Source organism: Ictidomys tridecemlineatus, chromosome 8, assembly GCF_052094955.1.
Source record: "Ictidomys tridecemlineatus isolate mIctTri1 chromosome 8, mIctTri1.hap1, whole genome shotgun sequence".
NCBI classification, from domain to species: domain Eukaryota; kingdom Metazoa; phylum Chordata; class Mammalia; order Rodentia; family Sciuridae; genus Ictidomys; species Ictidomys tridecemlineatus.
In genome coordinates, this window is record NC_135484.1 from 51,738,535 (window position 1) to 51,761,403 (window position 22,869).

At 35.4% G+C, this 22,869-nt stretch overlaps 1 long non-coding RNA gene across 1 annotated transcript; it reads left to right on the plus strand.

Annotated features, from left to right (window-relative positions):
• Positions 1 to 2,298: 2,298 nt before the first annotated feature.
• LOC144366103 (uncharacterized) lies at positions 2,299 to 22,541 on the plus strand. The gene is made up of 4 exons (XR_013424971.1): positions 2,299 to 2,702; positions 5,026 to 5,166; positions 20,991 to 21,055; positions 21,424 to 22,541. It is a non-coding gene; the product is annotated as an uncharacterized LOC144366103 (long non-coding RNA).
• The last annotated feature ends 328 nt before the right edge of the window (positions 22,542 to 22,869 follow it).

Genomic DNA, 22,869 nt, shown 5'->3' on the forward strand with positions numbered 1-22,869 from the left:
ACAAGATTGCCAAATGCTGCTTCCTCCAGCTAGCCCATGTATCTGTTTGAAGGGTGCTGTTTTAGAAGGGGATCTGCCAGTTCATTTCATTGATCTTAAGTTTGCCTTACCTTATCAGAGATAATAGGCCTATAAAATGCTGTTGGCTAGAAATAAATAAAGGATCAGAAGAAAGACGCAAAATGACCCCACATTTACAATTTCTTTTAAAAATAGTAAAAGCAAACACTTATACCAAAGGATACTTTTAAAAGTTCCCTTTTCAAAATCAATTTTCTGTATCTGCTTTCACAAAATATGCTATCTGAATAACAGGCATAGTATAGCCACTCTTCTTCTATACCATTCTTGCTCAAGTTTCTTACTATCTTATGAGAAGAGTTTATAAATTTCAATGAGAGTGGTATACTAAAGGAAGAATTTCTTTCCACTTGTCTAATTTGTATTCACATTTTGCAACAATTGGGATTTAATCCTTGGTTTTCACATATAGTTGAGACAGTTCTGAGCTGAATCAATTAAGCTTCACTTGCTATTCTTCTGACATTTTTGTACCATTTTTATTTCCTTGTCATTGACATGATATCTGGGCAGATATTCCCTTTGGCATTTACTTATAATTCTTTCTGTTTTTAAACATGAATCTAATAGTATTTTAATAACATATGGATTGTGATTTTTGTTTTGTAAGGAGACAAAGCAGAGCAGTATGAAAGAAAGGGAAACATTTAAAAATAACTGATTGAAGGTAAGATTATTTATTTAATCTGCATGAGCTGATAATTATTTGGTTCTGAGAAATGGCAGGTGTGAGATATAAAGATAATCCCCTCCTGGGAACATATCACCTAGGTGTTTCTAAGTAGACACAAACATGGGTAATTTTCCTCTATCATATTTGGTGTAAAAAGAATACTACTTTATACACTGCTCTGAATTTATGACTTATAATATGTAATTTGTTGCAAACTCTTGACTTCTGTGTAGGTGAAAGGCAAAGAGCAGCAATTTTCAGACTTTGTGGCCTAGGGTCCACTGAGTATCAGTGAATATAAGCAGGGATAGAATCAGAATGGCATGATAAAATAAAAAGTTACACTTTATGTTTACATATGTGAGGAAAATGTCATTTACAGAACACTTTAGTTACAGGGACTAAATGACAAATACAGCTCTGGAGACTTGATCAAATCGGAATGAGGATTTTAGTTTATGATGCTTTGAAATTTACTAATCACCATGAAATATCTTTTCCATTTTTCTCTTACTTGATGCCATTGTCCTAATATCTGAGTTGGATTTATTATTTTTAGAAGACTCAAAATTTGCACTCACTGCATTTTAAGTTAATTTGAAATTAAGCATGAAATCAATCCTTTAGGTTATCACCTTAGGAAGTAAGTGTCTGCTTTTCTTGACTGGCCTGTAGTTCACCTGCAGGCATAAATATGCTCTAGACCAGGATATTTTTAAGCCTTTGTTTCACATAAAGCTGTTTCTTAATAACAGATAATCATCTCAATGACTTTGAGTATGTTGACATTGTCGAGCTAATTTTAAAAAGATGAAACTTTAATAAACCAAGAACAATATTTGGAAAATTTATTATGCTTTTTAAATTTACTTTTTTTGTTTTCATTTAGTGAAAAATATTTGCTTATTATTAAAAAAAATCAATACGTAAGAAACCTTAACTCTTAAATCCTGAAATGAACCTACATTTATCTAGGGAAAATAAACTCAAAGAATATAAGCCAGAAAAGTGCAAATCGGTTTTAAAAATACAGTTTTAAATAGCTATCAAATGCAGTGCACGCTCCATAAACTGCAGACGACTTCCTGAATAAAATATGAGGACATGTAGCTCTGTGACTATCTATCTCAGTTAGTTAAAAAAAAAATTCTGAAGAAAATCTCTAAATAGGCCATATACTATCTGCAAAGGAATAAACAAAGTAGCCAGCAGTGACAGTGTTTGCTTTTCATGTGGTGGAGCTGTGTGCAAAGACAAGGCCTAACAAATGTCAGCTCCTCATTTGCAAATGAAGATGTAAAAGGAAATGTCGGTGACGGTACATGCAACAGTTCATATTTGAAGTTTGGCACAGTGAACTGACAGCCACAGAGGAGCTGCAGTGGCCTAATCCTTTCTTTCTGCCTTCTAGCAAGGATAGTTGGGAAAGGGGGGAAGTTAATAAATATGTGATGAGGAAAAGCTGTGAAAGAATGGCATATCTTCTCCTCTGCAAGAACTCATCTTCAGAGATAATTAACTAGGTGACAACATACAATGTGCCATTAACAACAACATTCAAATCATTTCTGGACTTAAGTACAGTTTTAAGCCGCTTATCAGATTTTCATTTCTGAATCCATTCAGCTGTCAGGCTTACATCCTGCCTCTTTATTGGAGCTCGCATGGGAATCCAAAACCTTCTAATTTTCTATACAGATTCATTTCAGAATCAATTAGAGTTGGTGGCAGCCTTGTCCCTGTGTGCAAAAGGGATTAGCTGGGCACTTGCTCAGCTACCTCTGAATGTACATTCAACCTTCCATCGAGAATGAGCTCTTTCTCCCTGCTTCTAAAGGACTCTTCAGCAATTGAACCGCTGTAGACAACAGATGGCAGATAATCACTCAAACAGCCTCCAATTTTGTCAGGAAAGGAAAAGTGATCATCCAACTCTCTCTTTCAGTAGGTAAGAGACCTCTGGGCATTTGAAGCATGCTCTGCTTTTAAAATAGGGAAATCCACAGTTGCTTCCCCTTCTGTGGCAATCTGTTAACAATGTCATCCTTGAGTCCTTCTCCTGACTTCTTCTCATCAGCTACCAGCACATCTCAACCTTTCTGCCTTTCCACTCCCTAACTGGTCTCACCCAATTTTGGGGAAATCTTTGTACTTTATGCATGTTACCAAGGTCATCCTTAGTATTAAGAATAAAACATTTTAGTGTTATACTTCCACAAAACAGTTGAGTACTACATGTAAAAAGCACTATGCTGATTGTTTTACAGGTAAAACATTTATGAGCAGTCTAATTTTTTCAGTTATGTTATCACAAAAAAAATCATATAAAATAGATGTAGTACAGATAACCACAGCTGCTTATTTTTCATCATTTCTTTGAAAGTACTTAATGTAATGAACATCGGATATCTTTTGTGTTTTTAAAATTAATTACATTGTTTAATTTTTAAAAATTACTAAAGTACTTGATATACTTAGTTTAAAAAAATAAATTACAAGTCCTTTAGTAGAAAACAGAGATCAATGCCTGCCACCATTAAGTGCCTTTCAATTATATAAAAGTTTCTTCTGATATTTTCCTTCAAATTTCAAAATGCTGTGCTTACATTTGTAGTTCTCACCCTTTAAATTTACATGTAATATGTTGACTTCTTTTTAAGAAATGTAATGTTTACACTTATTCACAGTAAATTCACTGAGGCTGCCATTTTTCACTGTTTTGGGTCTAGGCTTTATTAAGCCATATTTGAAAAAATGTAACACAGATACTTTGCGTTACTCCCGTTCCACCAATGGCATCCTTCACTATACCTATTTTTCTTATATATTATCAGCTTACACAACCAGCTACCTCTGGTTATGAGATACAGAATTATTTTATGCTACTACAGAAAATAATAAAAATGCTTCCAATTAAATGATGACACAATGTTTTCTACTCATTAAGAACTTTTATGTTATATCTACTTAAATTACCTTTTAAAATTAACTTAAGTGTACATTTTGTCATATATCATACTTTTCCCTACAGATAATGAATACTGTAATAGAAATAATTTGGTTGTCTTTCATAAAATTTCTTTCTGTGTGGGAGCTGACTTATGAATCACTTTTCAAGTCAGAGTTTTTTAAATATATATTTTCAAAGACAATATTACTGTCTTCTATAGCATTCGATCTGTCATGTTCCCCTGCCTGGAGTTCCTCTGTGACCACATCATGTGGGCATTTCCCCAGTTCCCTGGGGTCATAGCAGTTCCGATGGTGGCCCTGGCTGATGGGCTAGTCACTGGGAGGCAGAAACAGGAAGCCAGGTTGCCACTGTGCACCTGTTATCTGCTGGGGTGAGCCTGTGCCCATGAAGAAGGCTTGAATGGCAGGGGGAGCTTCCCCTGGTGCCACGTATAGCCTCACCTGGGTAGGATACCATGGGCAGCAGCTGACCTGCCTTGTCTCTGTGACCTGTCCTCAGTGGTTAGCCCGCTCATGGAGCAGTTGTTCCTCCATCTTTTGCACTGTCCCTTTGCAGTGCATCAACACACCAAAAGTCCCCAACTCAAAAGCCAGTTCTGATGGCAGATGCTGGCACTGGCAGGCAAGCATTTGGCACCCAGGCCAGGTTATCTAAAGGTTAAAAGTAGTGCCACTGGCAGGTTAGAGTCCTGCATCTGTGTGAGAGCTGGTGAGTTATAGCTCACTAGATTTTAATTGTTTGATAGGGTGCAGTAAGAGCCTCAGCAGATTTATTTGCCCAAATCAAATTGTCTAAATAATTCTAGAAAGTAACAATAAAATTTTTTTAAAAATTGAAAATACTTTACTTTTTTTTTAGAAGCAGAGAACTTCTGGAATTTTAATGTCCCACAAATAAAACCATCTTTCCTTTCTTCCTTCATTCCTTACACATTAATTTCCAGTACATAAATTATAAAAGAATTCTTATCTGAAACATTTCAAACCCAAAAAATGCACATTAGTTTCACACAATAAGTCATAAAAAGTGTGCTTATGAAAGAGGGCTACACTTTATCCATATACATTTTGTCAACCACCTTAAAACATTCTAGCGGAGCCTGCATTTATCACTATCTATCTATCCTAGCTGGTGTCCAATGCTGGGTTCACAAATCTGATTACTCCAATAATTTAAGAAAATGGCAAAGAAAATATGCAAACACACAGAGGTACCTTTTCAAAATCCGGGAGAGCTCTCCCACCTTAGGAGTCCATGGAAAGAGAGAGATTCACTGGAATTCTTTATTCTTATACAGGGGACACACAAGGGAAGATTCCTTGGAACATTCTATCCCACAAAGGGCAAATGAGTAGGATTACAAAGGAACAAGTGAGTGTAACTCAACCCCACTGGGTAACGCCTACTCCTGAAGCCACGTCTTATTATCCAAACAGAGGTAAAGCCCAAGTTATTGCAGTGGTGGAATAATTTATTGTTCAGTGTCTTTTTCTCAGGACTTAAGGGTATGTATTTCCAGAACGACTCCTTACAATACCTTTCTGGTTTTTTTCCCCTTATTCATTGAAAATATCTCCTAAACAATGACAGGAGAAGGTACATGACAGCAATATTTTTTAAATTATATTTGATTGATAGTTTTATTAGGAATAGACTCTTTGAAGAATGTTATGTTCTTTAAAAATGAAATTGTTTTATCTCATAGCATTCTATTCTTAAAGGATTATTCTTCAGCATTTTAATGGCATTATGATTTTAATCTTTTAAGTAATGAAAAAATTTTATGCTTGAAAAATCCACAGCATTATATGTGGATTTTATCTTCTTTATCATTGAGCTGTTTAAAAATACAGAAACATTAGTTCTGGGAAACTTTAAATTAATATTTGTTCATTTCTTCTCTTATTTCTTTGTCCTATGGCTCTGGAGTTCTAATATATGTACTTGTTACCTCTTAAATTGAACATCTATTATACTTATTCTTCTAATATCACACATCTTTACCTTTTTTGAAATCTCATTCTTGAATATTTTCCTCAGTTTACCCATTTATCTATGACATTTTAATGTAGGTTATCATGTTTATTAATTTTTAGTTCTCATAATTTCAGTTGTCAACACTATTTCCCTGTTCTTCAATTTATCCTTTGTTAATCAGTCTCCTATTCCTACATGCTAGTGCAATGTATTTCCTTATGCAAACATATCTACACACAGACAAGTGCTTCTTCATTTCTGTTAGGTTTGTGTTGTCTTTATCTACATTGTCCTTATACATCTACCGATGTATTTCTATCAGTTTATATTTGTAATTGAAACATTAAAATGTTCATTGAAATTCCTATGTGAAAACCTGGGATGTTGATTGATAAGCTTAATTTCATCATAATAAAGAGAAGAGTGTCTAAATATCAGAAACTGTTGATCATTTCTGTATTAACAGATATTACCATAGAAGCAAGTCTTCCAGTGTCTGCAAGATGAAAATAAGTGTTCCTAAGGCAGATCTCTGCTTATGAGAATATTAGGTGCCTGTTTTTAGGATGGTGAGAGAAAATTTAGCTTAATCACATTCTGTTTGAAAAAAAAACCTAACTTTAAAAAAAAATATATTTATTCATTTTAATTTGTTATACATGACAGCAGAATGCATTTAAATTCATAGGATACATATAGAGCATGATTTTTCATCTCTCTGCTTATACACAGATTAGAGTAACACCGTTCATTTCTTCATACATGTACCTAGGGTAGTGATGTCCATCTCATCTCACCATCTTTCCAACTCCCAGTCCCCCTGCATTCCCCTTCCTCCCCTTTGCCCTATCAAAAGTTCCTCCATTCCTCCAATGCCCCCCCATCATAAAGCAGCATTTGCTTATCAGAGAAAATATTCAGCCTTTGGTTTTTTGGAATTGGCTAACTTTACTTAGCATGAAATTCTCCAACACTATCCATTTGCCTGCCAGTGCCTTGAATTTACTCTCTTTTAATGCTGAGTAATATCCCACTTGTATATATACAACATTTTCTTTATCTATTCATCTACTAAAGGGCACCTAGTTTGGTTCCACAATTTAGCTATTGTGAATTGTGCTGCTATAAATATTCAAGTGGCTGAGTCACTGTAGTATGCTGTTTTTAAGTCCTTTGGAGTCAGGTAGCTGGATCAAATGATTGTTCCATTCCATGTTTTCCAAGGAATCTTCACATTGTTTTTCATATTGGTTGCACCAATTTGCATTCCCACCAGCAGTGTATGAGTGTGCCTTTTCCCCAACATTCATGTCAATACTTATTGATATTTGTATTCTTAATAGCTGCCATTCTGACTGGAGTGAGATGAAATTGTAGTTTTGATTTACATTTCTCTATTTGAAAATTGTTTCATATATTTGTTGATCAAATGTGAAGCATTTCTTCAGTTCTTTAGCCCATTTATTGATTGATTTGTTTCTTAGGTGTTAAATATCTTGAGTTCTTTATATATCCTAGAGACTAATGTTCTAGCTGATGTGCGTGTGGTAAAAATTTGCTCTCATTTTGTAGGTTCTCTCTTCACCTCACTATTTTTTTTTTCTGTGAAGAAGTTTTCAGTTTTAATCTATCCCACTTATTGATTCTTGATTTTATTTTTTGTGCTACAAGAGTCTTGTTAAACAAGTCAGGGCCTAATCTAACATAATGAAAATTTGGGCCTAGTTTTCCTTCTAATAGATTCAGGTTCTCTAGTCGAATTCCTAGCTCCTTGAACCATTTCAAGTTGAGTTTTGTGCATGTTGAGAGAAAATGGTTTAATTTTATCTTGCTGCATATGAATTTCTAATTTTCCCAGCATCATTTATTGAAGAGGCTATGTTTTCTCCAATGTATATTTTTGGAAACTTTGCCTAGTATGAGATAACTGTATTTATGTGGGTTTGTCTCTGTGCCCTCTATTCTGTACCATTGGTCTACAAGTCTATTTTGGTACCAATACCATGGTGTTTCTGTTATTATGGCTCTGTAGTATTGTTTAAGGTCTGGTATAGTCATGTCACCTGCTTCACTCTTCTTTCTAAGAATTTCTTTGGCTATTATGGGTCTCTTATTTTTCCAGATGAATTTTATGATTGCTTTTTCTATTTCTACAGAGACTGTCATAGGGATTTTGATTGTACATGCATTAAATCTGTACAGTGATAATGATGTTAGGGTCATTTTGACAACATTAATACTCCCTATTCAAGGACAAGGGAGATATTTTCATCTTCTAAGGTCTTCTTTAATTTCTTTCTTTAGCATTCTGTAGTTTTTATTGTAGAAGTCTTTCACCTCTTTTGTTAAGTTGATCCCCAAGTATTTTTTTTAAGGCTACTGTAAATGGGAGTAGTTTTCCTAGTTTCTCTTTCAGAGGATTTGTCACTGATATAGAGAAATGCATTTGATTAATTGTTGTTTATTTCATATCTTTCTTGTTTGCTGAATTCACTTAATAGTTCTATAAGTTTTCTAGTGGAACTCTTTGGATCCTCTAGGTATAGAATCATGTTGGAAATTAATGATAGTTTGAGTTCTTCTTTTCTGATTAATATTTATTTAATTACTTTCATCTGTTTAATTGCACTGGCTAGTTTTTAAAGCACTATGTTAAATAAAAGTGCTAAAAGAGGGCATCCCTGTTTTATTCCATTTTTTAGAGGAAATACTTCCAATTTTTCTCCATTTAGAATGATGGAGAAAACTGAGCTTAGCATAGATATGTTTTACAATGTTGGACATGTTACTATCACCTGTAGTTTACCTAGTGTTTTGAACATAAATGGGTGCTATATTTTGTTGAATGGTTTTTATGCATCTATTGAGTTGATCACATGATTTTTTTCAATCATTCATGTAATGAATTACATGTATTGATTTCTGTGTGTTGAACTAAACTTGTATCCATGGGATAAATCCACTTGATCATGGTGCATTGTCTTTTTGATATGTTTCTGTATTTGATTTGCCAGAATTTTATTGAGATTTTTTGCATCTATGTTCATTAGAGATATTGGTCTGAAGTTTTCTTTCTTTGATATGACTAAATAATATGCTATTGAATGAACAATGGATTGCAGAAGACATCAAATAAGAGATTAAAAAATTTTTAGAGGTGAATGAGAACACTCATTCCACATACTGAAATTTCTGGGACACTATGAAGTCAGAACTAACAGAAAAGTTCATTGCATGGAGTTCATTCCTTAAAAGAAGAAAAAGCCAACAAACAAACCACTTACCATTACATCTCAAAGCCCTAGTAAAAAGAAGAACAAACCAACACCAAAAGTTGTAGAAGACAGAAAATAATTAAAATCAGAGCTGAAATCAATGAAATTGAAACAAAAGTAACAATTAAAAAAATTGACAGAAGAAAAAGATGGTTCTTTGAAAAAATGAATAAAATCCACTAAGTCCCAGTTTTGTCCAAATTGAAAGTTGTTTTTCTTTTTTTAGCCAGCTGCAGACAGTTTCCACAGCACCCATTACTGTCTCTGTAAGAAGCAGTCCTGAGCCTGAAAATTTTAGGATATTTAAAGGCAAAAGCCACAAAAACTACATCCAAGTTGATGCAGCTGAAAGCAAGCAGGTGCAGAAGCTGAACTGGGTAGTTAGCAAGATAATGCAATAGGTAAATTGGTATTTTCTGCTGCACGTTCCAGGTTGGCATAACAGCAAACAAGCAGAAGGGAAGTGGGTCAAAATGACCCTACTTCACTACAAGTTAGAGAATGGTTACTAACATCTAGACAATCAATCTCTGACAAGGTACATTGCTCAAGAAATATGGAAATCAAAGAGACTTTATATTGTATAAGAATTGCTATTATTTGTTGCCAAGTATGTTATTGTACATAACTATTAATGGGTACAGAGATGGGACTTTCCCATGGAAGAAGCATTTCTTAAATTATATGGAGTCTCAGGGTAAATGGTGTCTGTTTGATCATTGTCCATATAGCCTGGCCCATACATAACAAGACATGCTAAGGAAGAGAAGGAGAGAGAAAACTCAAATTATTAAAATCCATGATTTAAAAGGAAATATCACAACAGACACTACAGAAATACAGAAGATAATTAGAAATTATTTTCAAATTTGTACTACAATAAAATAGAAAATATCAAAGATATCAATAAATTTCTAGACTCATATGATTTACCCAAACTGAATCACAAATTAAACAGATCAATTTCAAGCAATGAAATAGCAAATGCCATCAGAAGCCTACCAACCAAGAAAAGCCCAGGACCCAGTGGATTCACAGCTGAGTTCTATAAGACCTTCAAAGAAGAACTAATACCAATATGCCTCAAATTTTTCCATGAAATAGAAAAAGAGGGAACATTCTATGAGGCCAATATCACCCTGATTTCAAAACCAGAAAAAGCCACATCAAAGAAAAGCATTAATAAGTTTTTTTAAAAAATATTTATTTATTTATTTATTTGAGAGAGAGAGAGAGAGAGAGAGAATTTTTTTTAATATTGATTTTTTAGTTTTCGGCGGACACAACATCTTTGTTTATATGTGGTGATGAGGATCAAACCTGGGCCACACACATGCCAGGCGAGCACTCTATGGCTTGAGCCACATCCCCAGCCCCATTAATAAGATTTTAAACTTTTTATTTTTTACTTTTTTAAACATTGATTCATATTCCAGCCTCCCCAAATTAAGCAAATTCTGAGTAGTTCGTTTATTCAGAATTTGAGATTGGACTTCAAGCCATGCATCAGCCTGATTGCCTCGCTTCTTGAATATTTATTCAAGGGTATATTCTAGTTATCACTGTTATGTTTCACTGTGGGACGCCATCCCTGAAATGCTTGAGGACCTTTTCAGCTTTGTAGCCAGGGAGGGATTCCTATGGTAGTTCCACTGGGATGGACCACCTGATGCAAGCGAACTATCCATCCACTCTGCTAGAAGGTCCTGCCCAGCACAAGTGATGGGTGTGACCCACTAGGAACTGAGCAGCCTGCCTGCTCCCACCTCTATCCCGTTTTGTGAAGAACTTCCCATAGTATTTCGTTGATGTCTTCTGATATAAATACAGGAAATGTGGGCTCCTTTCTTTGTTAGAAGATGGACCTATCTGGTCAGCTTTTCTCATTTCTGCCCCCTCTTTGAAATTAACTTTCTGTGTTCTGTGGTCATTTTGCCACAAAGCTAAACTAAGCTACTTTTCTTAGCTTTTATTTCTCAGCCAGCTCATCCTACTGAAGGGAAACCCATTCCCCACTCATGCAGGATGTGGGCAATAGTTCATCTTTCATAAAATCCTAGGACACAGAGATAATCCTGCCTTGTTCTTTGCAACTGTATGATAAGTATAGCCTTCATAGTAGCACAGTTCAAAATAGCTAAGAAATGAAAAAAATAAGTATTTATCAACTGATAATTAAATAAAGAAAATTTTGAATACTATTCAGCATTTAAAAAGATTGAAATCCTATCATTTGGGGCAAATGAATGGAACTGTATTTCCTTATGGTAAGGTATGTAAGCCAGAAAGACAAATACCACATTATCTCACTCATGTATGGAATCTAAAAATGGTGATCACATAGAAGTGTAACTTCCACAATTCTATCTACTTTCTGGTCAGAACCACTTAATAAATGTCTATGATGATTCATTCCCTATAGTTTTCATTAGCTTTGGAACTCTGACCAGAATCACCTTTAATGACATATTTATGGCAATACAGGATTTATCCTATGCTTCTCCTTTAAACTCTTTCAGCCCTACCTCTTCATTTCCAGATCCAAAGCCACTTGCAAATATTCAGACACATGTAATAGAAACAATCACACTTCTGGAACCATTTTTGTGGGGTTTTTTTCCTATTTTCTTTGGATGCAATAGAATTACACAGACTGAGTTATTGATAAACAATAAAAGTTTATTTGGCTCATGTTTCTAGAGATTGGGAAATCCAATAACATGATGTTGGCATTTGCCAAGGGCCATTATGTTTCATGATAACATAGCAGAAGAGAAAGTGAGCACACATGAGAAAGAAAGGAAATTGGGACAAACTTGTTTATATAAACCCAGTATCATGGTAACCTAATCCCATTGTGTTAGTCAGCTTTTTCACTGCTGTGACTATAAGACACAGTCAGAACAATTGTAGAGGAGGAAAAGCTTATTTGGGGGCTCAAAATATCAGAGGTCTCAGTCCAGAGACAACTGGTTCTATTCCTCAGGGCTTGACGTGAGGCACAACATTATCACTGAAATGTATGGCAGAGGGGAACAGCTCATATGATGATCAGAAAGCAGGGAGAGATACTCAACACACAAGATACAAATATACACCCAAAAGGCACACTCCCAATGACCCATCTCCTCCACTCACACTCTACCTACCTTCAGTTATCACTCAGTTTATTCCAACAGGGTGTTAATTCACTTATTGGGTTAAGGCTCTCATAACCCAATTATTTCTCTTTTAAACTTTCCTGCATTGTCTCACACATGAGCTTTTGAGGGACACCTCACACCCAAACCATAAAACCCATCACAAGGGCATCAATCCACTCACAAGAAGGAAAATTTCATGATCCAATCACCTGTTAAAGGTCCCTATGTTAGTCAGCATTGCCTCACTGTGTCTAAAATACCTGACAAGAGGAAATTAAGAGAAGGAAAACTTTTTTTTTGTTTTTTGGCTCTTAGTTTCAGTTAGTCTATGGTTATCCTGGTCTATTGCTCTGGGCCCAATGTGAGGCAGAACATCCCAGTGGAAGGGCATGGAAGAACAGCACTACTTCACTCATGGCAGCCAGAAAGCAGAGAGAGAGATGGAAGACAGAGAGAGGGAGGTATGTATATAAGGGGCCACAGTGAAGATGAACCTTCCAGGACTTACCTCCTCTAGTCATGCCCCATCTGCATACAATTACCACTCATTCCATATAAAACTAGGTTGGGAAGACAACAGTACAGCTATCATAGGACAATCACTTCATCTCTATACATTTCTCAAATAACACAGGAGGTGTTGGGAGACACCTCATGTTATGGTTTAGTTAGTAGCTGTCCCCTATAAGCTTATGTATGAGATAACGTAAGATTTTAAAGAAATGAAATAATTGTGTTATGAGGACCTAAACCTAATCACTTGATATGGATTAATCTAATCCACTGATATCGATTAATGCACAGGAATGTAGTTGTTGGAAAATGTAGGTCATGGGGGAGGCATGGTTTAGGGATTTATATTTTGTCTCATGAACATGGCTCTCTCTGCTTCCTGGTAGCTATGTCCTTAGTGGTTTCCCTCTACCACACCCTTCTGCAACAATGTTCTGCCCTGTCTAGAGCTCAGAGATATGGAATTGGTCATCTATGGACTGAGACCCCTGAAACCATAAGCCAAATAAACTTTTCCTCCTCCATGTTATTTTTGTCATGTCTTTTGGTCACAGTGGTGCAAAAGTTGAATGAAATAGAAATTCATACCAAGATGTGGAATTGTTGCTGTGACTAACCTGACTATGTGATTCAAAAGATTTTGGAGCATGTTTTCAAGGAGGGGGTTGAGAATTTTGAAAATTAAAAAAAAAATGTATGCTAGAAAATTTTGGATCATAATAAGTGGAGCTTAATGGGTAACTCGGTGGGGAGTTAAGAAGATGAGAATGCTGATAGATCTGTTGACAGTAAAGATTGGGCTCATGAGGTCTCAGAGGAGAAAGAGGCCATTTGTGTTACATTCTGGCAAAAAAAGTTGTTGATATTTTGTCCATGTTCTCAGAATTTCTCTGAGGCTAAATTTAAAGGTGATGAAATAATTAATCTGGCAGAGGAAATTTCAAGGCAGCACAACTTTGAGACAGTGGCAATTATATTACTGATGGCTTTTAGCCAATTTTACTCTGATAATCAGAAGCAGATATCAGAGCAGAAAGATTTGAATATCTTACAGTTTGACCAGAAAAGTGTGGGTAAATCTGGGGCTAAGGGAGTTTTGGTCATTAAAGACATCAATTCACTATAGAAATGCTAAGTACTTTGCACAGAGATAATAGGAAAGATGGTTTGACATTTCAGTAATTGGCAAGATCACACTCATTTCAGGTTTAAGGATATAAAAATAAAAATTTCTTTGAGAGAAGACCAAAAGAGTCCCTTACATTAACAGGGGACTCTATGAAATGTTTTCACCATGTTTAGCCATACAGGCATTCCTGGTCTTAGGAGGCTTAGTTACTTCTCATGACTGTGGCAGACCTTGGAATCAACCATGTAGTGCTGGTTCTCCAAGAATAAAAGATGCCATATTTAGGTGATTATTGAGGCTTCCACAGAGGTTTCAAAGGAATGCAAATGGCTAGGAAAAATGTAGCAGGGTCAGTGTCCCTCAGGGCTGCCTGTGACAGGGTGATGTGTAAAGATGTGAGACAGACGAAAGTCAAAATTGCAGTGGAGACACCCAAAATTCAAAGATGCTAGTACCATGGGATATCTGCTGAGCAAATATGCAGGAATCAAGTAGAAACAAACCAAGAGAGAGAGGCCATATATGCTGCAAGCAGCAAAGGCAATGAAAACAGAATTACACAAACCCATTGAGGAGAATATAATAATAGCATGTGCTGCAGATGCTGAATATGGAGCTATAAAATTTGTTTATCCATTTTTATTTCAGTCTTGCATTAATCCCAAACCTTTTTTATTTTTGTTTATGAACTTAATTCTCCCTGTGAAATGGAAATGTTTACTCTGTGCCATTATATATAATGGATGTGTGTACTTTGACTTTTTATTTTCACAGCGGTTCAGGTTGAGAATTTGCCTTGAGTCTCAGAGACGTTGGATTTGGACATTTGGGAAATGCTGGAATTATTAAGACTACAGAGACTCTTAAAAATAGACTAAATGCATTTTCTTTATTTTTTATTGTAATTTGTGAGGATAATAACAGAATGCAATACAATTCATATTATACACATAGAGCACAATTTTTTATATCTCTGGTTGTATACACTGTATATTCACACCATTTATGTCTTCATACAAGTACTAAGGGTAATGATATCCATCTTATTCCATCATCTTTTTACCCTCATACCCTCTCCATTTCCCTCCCACCCATTTGCCCTATCTAGAATTTGTCTACTTCTCCCATACTTTCCCTCCCCAACCCAAGCCTCATTATATCAGAGAAGACACTCGGCATTTGGTGTTTTGGGACTGGCTAACTTCACTTAGCATTATATTCTCCAACTACATTTATTTACTTGCAAATGCTATGATTTTGTTCTCTTTTATTGCTGAATAATATTCTATTGTGTATATATACCACATTTTCTTTATCCACTCATCTACTGAGAGGCATCTAGGTTGGTTCCACAGTTTAGCTAGTGTGAATTGTGCTGCTATAAACATTGATGTGGCTGTGTCCCTATGGTATGCTGGTTTTAAGTCCTTTGGGTATAGACTAAGGAGTTAGATAACTGGGTCAAATGGTGGTTTCATTCCCAGCTTTCCAAGGAATCTCTGTATTGCTTTCCACGGTGGCTGCACCAATTTGCAGTCCCACCAGCAATGTATGAGTATGCCTTTTCCCCTACATTCTCACCAATATTTATTGGTTTTTTTTGTTCTTAATAGCTGCCATTCTTGGCTGGGATTGTGGCTTAGTGGTAAAGTGCTCACCTAGCATATACGGGGCCCTGGGTTTGATCCTTAGTACCACATAAAAAAATTAAATAAAGATTATGTCCAACTACAACTAAAAAATTTTTTAAAAATTTAAAAAATAGCTGCCATTCTCACTACAGTGAGATGAAATCTTAGAGTAGTTTTGATTTGCATTTCTTTAATTGCTAGAGATGTTGAATATTTTTTCATATATTTGTTGATTGATTGTCATCTTTTGAGAGATGTATGTTCATTTCCTTGACCCATTTATTGATTGAGCTTTTTTTTTTTTGGTAGTTAGCTTTTTGAGTTCTTTTTATACACTAGAGATTAATGCTCTATCTGAAATGAGAGTAGAAAAAATTTAATCCCAAGATGTAGGCTCTGTATTTACCTCTCTGGCTGATTCTTTTGCCAAGAAGAAGCTTTTAAGTTTGATTCATATAAAAGCCCATTTATTGATTCTTGATTTTAATTCTTGTGCTATAGGAGTCGTATTAAATAAGTTGGGGCCTAATCTGACATGATGGAGATTTGCATCTACTTTTTCTTCTTATAAGCACAGTATCTCTGGTTTAATTCCTAGGTCCTTGAACCACTTTCAGTTGTGTTCTATGCATAGTTAGAGATAGGGTTTTAATTTCATTTTGTTGCATATGGATTTCCAGTTTTTTCAATATCATCTGTTGAAGAGGGTATCTTTCCTCCAATGTATGTTTTTGACACTTTTGTTTTATATAGGATAACTGTAGTTATATGGGTTTATCTTTGTGTCCTCTGTTCCGTACCATTGATCTATTAGTCTATTTTGGTGCCAATAGACTGTTTTTGTTACTATTGCTCTGTAGTATAGTTTAAGGTCTAACACAGTGATGCCATCTGCTTCACTATTCTTGTGAAGGATTGCTTTAGCTATTCTGGGTCTCTTATTTTTCCAGATGAATTTCATGACTGCTTTTTATACTTCTATGAGAAATGTCATTGGGATTTTGATTGAAATTGCATTAAATCTGTATAGTGCTTTTGGTAGTAAGGACATCTTGACAATATTAACCTTGCCTATCCAAGAACAAGAGAGATTTTTACATCTTCTAAGGTTTTCTTTAGTTTCTTTCTTTAGTATTCTGTTGTATTAATTGTAGAGGTCTTTCTTCTCTTTTTTTTAGGTTAATTCCCAAGTATTTTATAATTTTTTGAGGCTATTGTAAAAGGGGTAGTTTTTCTCATTTCACTTTCATAGAATTTGTCACTGATATACAGAAATGCCTTTGATTTATGGGTGTTGATATTGTATCCTGCTATTTTGCTGAATTTATTTACTAGTTCTAGAAGCTTTCTGGTGGGCCTTTTGGGGTCTTCTAGGTATAGAATCATATTGATGGAAAATATTGATAGTTTGAGTCTTGTTTTCCTATCCATATCCCTTTAATTTCTTTCATCTGTCTAATTGCTCTCTCTAGAGTTTCAAGAACTATGTTAAATAGAAGTGCAGAAAGAGGGCATCTCTCTATGTTTCAGTTTTTGGAGAGAATGCTTTCAATTTTTCTCCATTTAGAATGATATTGGCCTGGGCTTAGCTTTTATGATGTTGGATATGTTCTTGTTATCACTAGTATTTCTAGTGTTTTGAACATGAATGGGTGCTGTATTTTGTAGAATGCAGTTCTGCATATATTGAGATGATCATATTATTCTTATATTGATGTGACGAATTGTGTTTATCCATTTCTGTATGTTGAACCAACCTTGCATCCCTAGAATGAAATCCATTTGGTCGTGGTATACTATCTTTTTTGATATGTTTTTGTATTTGATTTGACAGAATTTTATTGAGGACTTTTTCATCTATATTCATTAGAGATATTGGTCTGAAGTTTTATTTCTTTGATGTGTCTTTGTCTGGTTTTAGAATCAGAGTAATATTGGCCTCATAAAATTAGTTTGGAAGTGGTCCTTTTTCTATTTTATTAAATAATTTGGAGTGTATAGGAATTAGTTATTTTTTATACGTCTTGTAGAACTCAACTGTGTATCCATCTGGCCCTGGGTCTTTCTTTGGTAGTAGGCTTCTAATGTCATCTTCTATTTCATTGTTGAAATTTATCTGCTTAAATTGTGTATATTATCTTGATTCAATTTGGGCAAATCATAGGATTCTAGAAATTTGTCAATGCCTTTGATATTCTCTATTTTATTGGACTATAAGTTTTCAAAATAATTTCTAATTATCTTCTGTATTTATATAGAGTCTGTCATGATATTTGCTTTTTCATCACATATATTAGTAATTTGAGTTGTCTCTCTCCTTTGTTAGGCTAAGAGTTTGTCAATTTTATTATTTTTTTCAAGGAACCAACTTTTTGTTCAGGCGATTATTTCAATTGTTTCTTTTATTTCAGTTTTATTGATTTTGGCTCTGATTTTAATTATTTCCTGTCTTCTACTGCTTTTGGTTTTGGTTTGTTATTTTTCTAGGGCTTTGAGATGTAATGTTAGGTCATTTTTTATTTGTTGACTTTTTCTTCTTTTAAAGAATGAATTCCATGCAATGAACTTTACTTTTAATACTGCCTTAATAGTATCCCAGAGCTTTTGATATGTTGTACTAGTGTTCTCATTTACATCTAAGATATTTTTTTGCAACCTAATGTTCATTCAGTAGCATATTATTTAGTCTCCAGGTGTTGGAGTAGTTTTTATTTTTTATTTTATCATTGATTTCTGTTTTAATTCCATTGTGATATGGTAGAATTCAGAGTAGTATTTCTACTATTTTCTATTTGTTAAGAGTATCTTTATTGCAGAATATATGGCCTATTTTAGAGAAGTATCCATGTGCTGATGAGAAGAAAGTATATTTGCTCATTGAAGGATGAAATATTCTGTATATGTCAGTTGAGTCTAAGTTATTGATTTTTTTAGCAAGTTCTTAGATTTTGTTCAGCTTTTTTGGGGAAAATCTACCCAGTAGTGAAAGAGGTGTGTTAAAGTCACCCAGGATTTTTGTGTTGTGGTAAATTTGACTCTTGAACTTGAGAAGAGTGTGATTTATGAACATAGATGCTTCATGGTTTGGGGCATATGTATTTATAATTGTTATGTCTTGTTGAGTAGTATGTAATGTTCTTCTTTATCATTTTGATTAACTTTGGCTTAAACTCCTTTATTTGAAATCCCTACTTGCTTCTGCAGTCCATGTGAGTGGTATGATTTTTTCCAACTTTTCACCTTCAGTCGGGCATATGCCTTTTCTTATGAGATGAATCTCTTGGAGCAACATATTGTTTTTTTTTTTTTAATTTAATCAGCTAATGTATGTCTTTTTACTGGTGAGTGTAGGTCATTAACATTCAGGGTTATTATTGAGACTTGATTTGCATTCCTGGTCATTTTTGTTTATTTTTGTTGTTTAACTTGACTTGGTTTCTTCTTGGTTTTATCTTTAGTGTAATACCTCCCTCTGCTGATTTTCATTGTTGTTTTTCATTTCCTATTCATGGAATATTTTGCCAAGTATTTTTTGTAGTGCAGGTTTTCAAGCTATAAGTTCTTTTAACTTTTATTTATCATGGAAGGTTTTTACTTTATCATCAAATCTAAAGCTTCATTTTGCTGGATACAAGATTTTTGGTTGGCATTCATTTTCTTTCAAAGCTTGATATATATTATTCCAGGCTCTTCTAGCTTTCAGGGTCTGGGTTGAAAAATCTGCACATAATCTAATTGATTTCCCCTATATGCAATATCATTCCTTTCTCTCATCACTTTTAATATCCTCTCCTTATTCTGCATGTTAGACACTTTCCTTATAATGTGACTTGATGTAGATTAGTTTTGATTGTGTACATTTGGCATCCTATAAGGCTCTTGAATTTGGTTTTCCAATTTGTTCTTCATGTTTGGAAAATTTTCTGATATTATTTCATTTAGTAGATTGTTCATTTCTTTGGTTTGGGACTCTATGCCTTCCTCTATTCCAATAACTCTTAAATTTGGTCTTTTTATGCTATCCCACATTTCTTGAATGTTCTGCTCATTTTTTTTTTTTACCATTTTCATTGTGTGCTCTACATTCTTTTCAAGATTATATATATTTGTCTTTATTGTCTGAAGTCTTGTCTTCCAAGTGGTCTAATTTTTTGGTGATGCTTTCAATTGAACTTTTAATTTGGTTTATTGTTTCTTTCATTTCAAGAATTTCTGTTTGGTTTTTCTTTAAAACCTCTATTTCCCATTTAAAGTTACCTTTTGCTTTCTGTATTTGTTTATGAAGCTTTTTGTTGAAATGATCTTTTACTGCCTGTATTTGCTCTCTTATACCATCTGTTAATTCACAGAACATTTTAATTATGTACATTGTGAACTCCTTCTCTGTAATTTCATCTGCTGTGATGGCCATGGATTCTAATAATGTGGTATCTTGATTTTTTTGGGTCACTTTCCCTCAAATATTCATGTTGCTCATATGTCTTTCCTTCTAGTACTGTGGATCTGAGGCATTACCATTTTTCCCTATGGGCTTATAGTGCCCCTATTGGATTCCAATACCTTTGCTTTGAGGATAGAACAATATTAACAGATCCCAATATATCATCTAAAAACAAATAATTGCTAATAAACATTTACAGTTTGATTACAATGTACAGAAATGTGAATTTAAATATTATCTACAATATAATTAGTAGGTTTTAAAAAGGGTTTAGAGTTTCTGATGGTAGACAAAGAACTGGGGGTTAGGTGTAGGAAGATATGCTGATGAGGTAGGAGGTGAGAATTTACATTTCTCTTTCACACTTAGAAAGTGTGAAAGAGAAATATAAAGAAGAAGGTTAGTAGCAGGTGAGTAGAGAGGAAGTAATTTGGTACAGACAAGTAAGTGGGAAAACAGTAGAGTACATAAAACAAACACATATTTATATTAAGAAAAATAAATGAAATATTAAAATAGTAGAACTTGGAGAAAAACAAAACAAAAAGGAAAAGAACAGAATATATAAACACAACTGTAATATACTACTCAGTCATCTCAGTCCTCAATATCATAATTCATGTGAAGTATTTGTTTTCATGTTGTAAATTTTTAGGCGGAAGAATAGAGGGAGAAAAAAGGAAAAAAGAAAACAAAATCTCAAAGAAAAAATAAGGATTGTTTTGGTTGGAGACAAGTATTTTCTTGCTTGCTGGTATCACTGCCCTCAGAATGGTGATGGTAACCAAGCAGGGAGGATTGGTCCTGGGTGTGGGGCAACTGGAAGTGAGGTTTGGAACCCGCCAGTCTCCTAATAGAGACTGTACCTCAGGGATTTCTTTTTGGGCCCATTCATGTAATGTGAGCACCATGTCTTATTGGTAAAGTCTGTAAACAAGTCAGGATGGCGCCTAGCATTTTGCCAGAGGGAGTGGTTTGTGAAGTAACGCCAGCAAGCCATTAAGTGTGGAGATTGCTTATTGGTTGAATGCTGTATCTAGTTTATGTTAATTAAGATAAACTGTATGAAATGTATATATACCCCTCCTGTCCTACAATAAAGGGCTCCTACTCCAGCTCTATTAATCTACACAAATTGCTTGTCACCCCCCAGTTATTTTGCTGCAGCCGGACTACGGCAGATGGTGGCCTGTGCGGGGAGATCCGGGACACTCGGGGGTAAGTGATGAAAAAAAAAAAAGCTGCCCATCCCTAGAAAGATAGGACAGGAGCAAATCTGCTCGTCCGTAGGCAGATAGGGCAAAAGAAAAAATGGCCATTTTAAAAAAATGGAGAAGATTGATACAGTATGTTTGTGTCTTGTTTTGTCTTGAAATGTTGTATTGTCTTTTTGATAAAAATATGGAAGGGGTGAAAAGTAAATTACTAAGGGAAGGAGGCACCCCAGTGGAACCAAAAATACTTAGGGCATGTGTTGACAGAAGCCCAGGAACTCTAATCAGAAAGAAGAAAGTTCAGAGAAAAAAGGATTATCAGGAAAAAAGTTACAACAAAAGGCTATTTCTAAATACTTTTCATTACCGAAGGGTGCAGCGGCTGCCACGTGCGTGAGCTGGTCATGGCGCAGTAAGGACTTTCCAAGCGGTGGCAACTGGCTCTTCCCCGACCCCTGTCCGGGTAGCAGGACACCACTGTGAAAGCCCAAACCCAAACCTGACCCAGAGGCACAGTCTTGCAGGCTCATGCTCCCTGTGCCCAGTGGCAGTTTGAAGTCTGGGACGCTCCCTGGGACTCTCCCCATAGTCTGGGACACTTCCCAGACTCTCTCTGGGGCCATTTGGGACTGCCCAGGATGCTGCAGGCGAAAGATGGCCCACATCCTTGAAGTTTGGTCATTTCCAAGGCCAGTAACTACAATGGTTCTCCCACACTGGAAGCTAATGAGTAATGAGCACTATTAAGGCTTATTTCAAATGTAAAAAACCTTGAGATAATGTACTAAATTGTTCAGAAGGTTGTTTTCTTAGTGGAATGCTACAAGATTTTCTTTAGCATCATTGCTGGAGTTCCTGCCTTAGTCCCAGTGCTGTTGAAGACGAGGGTGGAAGACTTTCCAGTGTTGCTGATAACTGGAGGAAACTTCAGAGCAAGCTAGCTGCCTATAGAACTTACCTGGACTGTGATTTAAGCTAGCTGCCTGTAGAACTTACCTGGACTATGATTTACCTGGACTGTGAGTTAATCTATTGAGACACTGCTTTACCTGGACTGAAACAACAAACTATAATCTACAACAAATTGTAACTTGGTATCTTTGCAAGTGGTGTCATTGATGGTATAATATTTCCAAGGGCTTCTTGCATGGAGCCATCATTTGGCTTGATATTGTGGCATTTTGTATCCTCCCCTTCTGTTTGTAGCAGATTATTTATGGTGTTTGTGTAAAAACCACTATGGTTGTTATTTAAATTAAACAAAAGGAAAAAATGTTAAAGTCTGTAATCAAGTCAGAATGGCGCCTAGCATTTTGCCAGAGGGAGTGGTTTGTGAAGTAACGCCAGCAAGCCATTAAGTGTGGAGATTGCTTATTGGTTGACTGCTGTATCTAGTTTATGTTAATTAAGATAAACTGTATGAAATGTATGTATACCCCTCCTGTCCTACAATAAAGGGCTCCCACTCCAGCTCTATCAATCTACACAAATTGCTTGTCACCCCTCAGTTATTTTGCTTCAGCCGGACTGTGGCATCTTATCTCCTTATTTCTCCTAAAGACCTTCCAGTTCTCTAGACTGTATCACACTCAATCTCTCCCTTACTGCTTCCTAATAAGGGACTTTCTCTCTGGGGATCTTGTGTGTGGTCCTTTGCGGGCACTGCACACCTGCCCTGCTGAAAGCTGTTTTTGTTGGGAAGTCATTATGCTGGGTTAGTGGCTTCTGGGAGAGGGGGTAGTTAGAACCTGGGTACCTAGCCAACTGGAGTTCCAAACTGGGAGTTCCCCCAACTAAATGATGACCCAAGATGAAGGT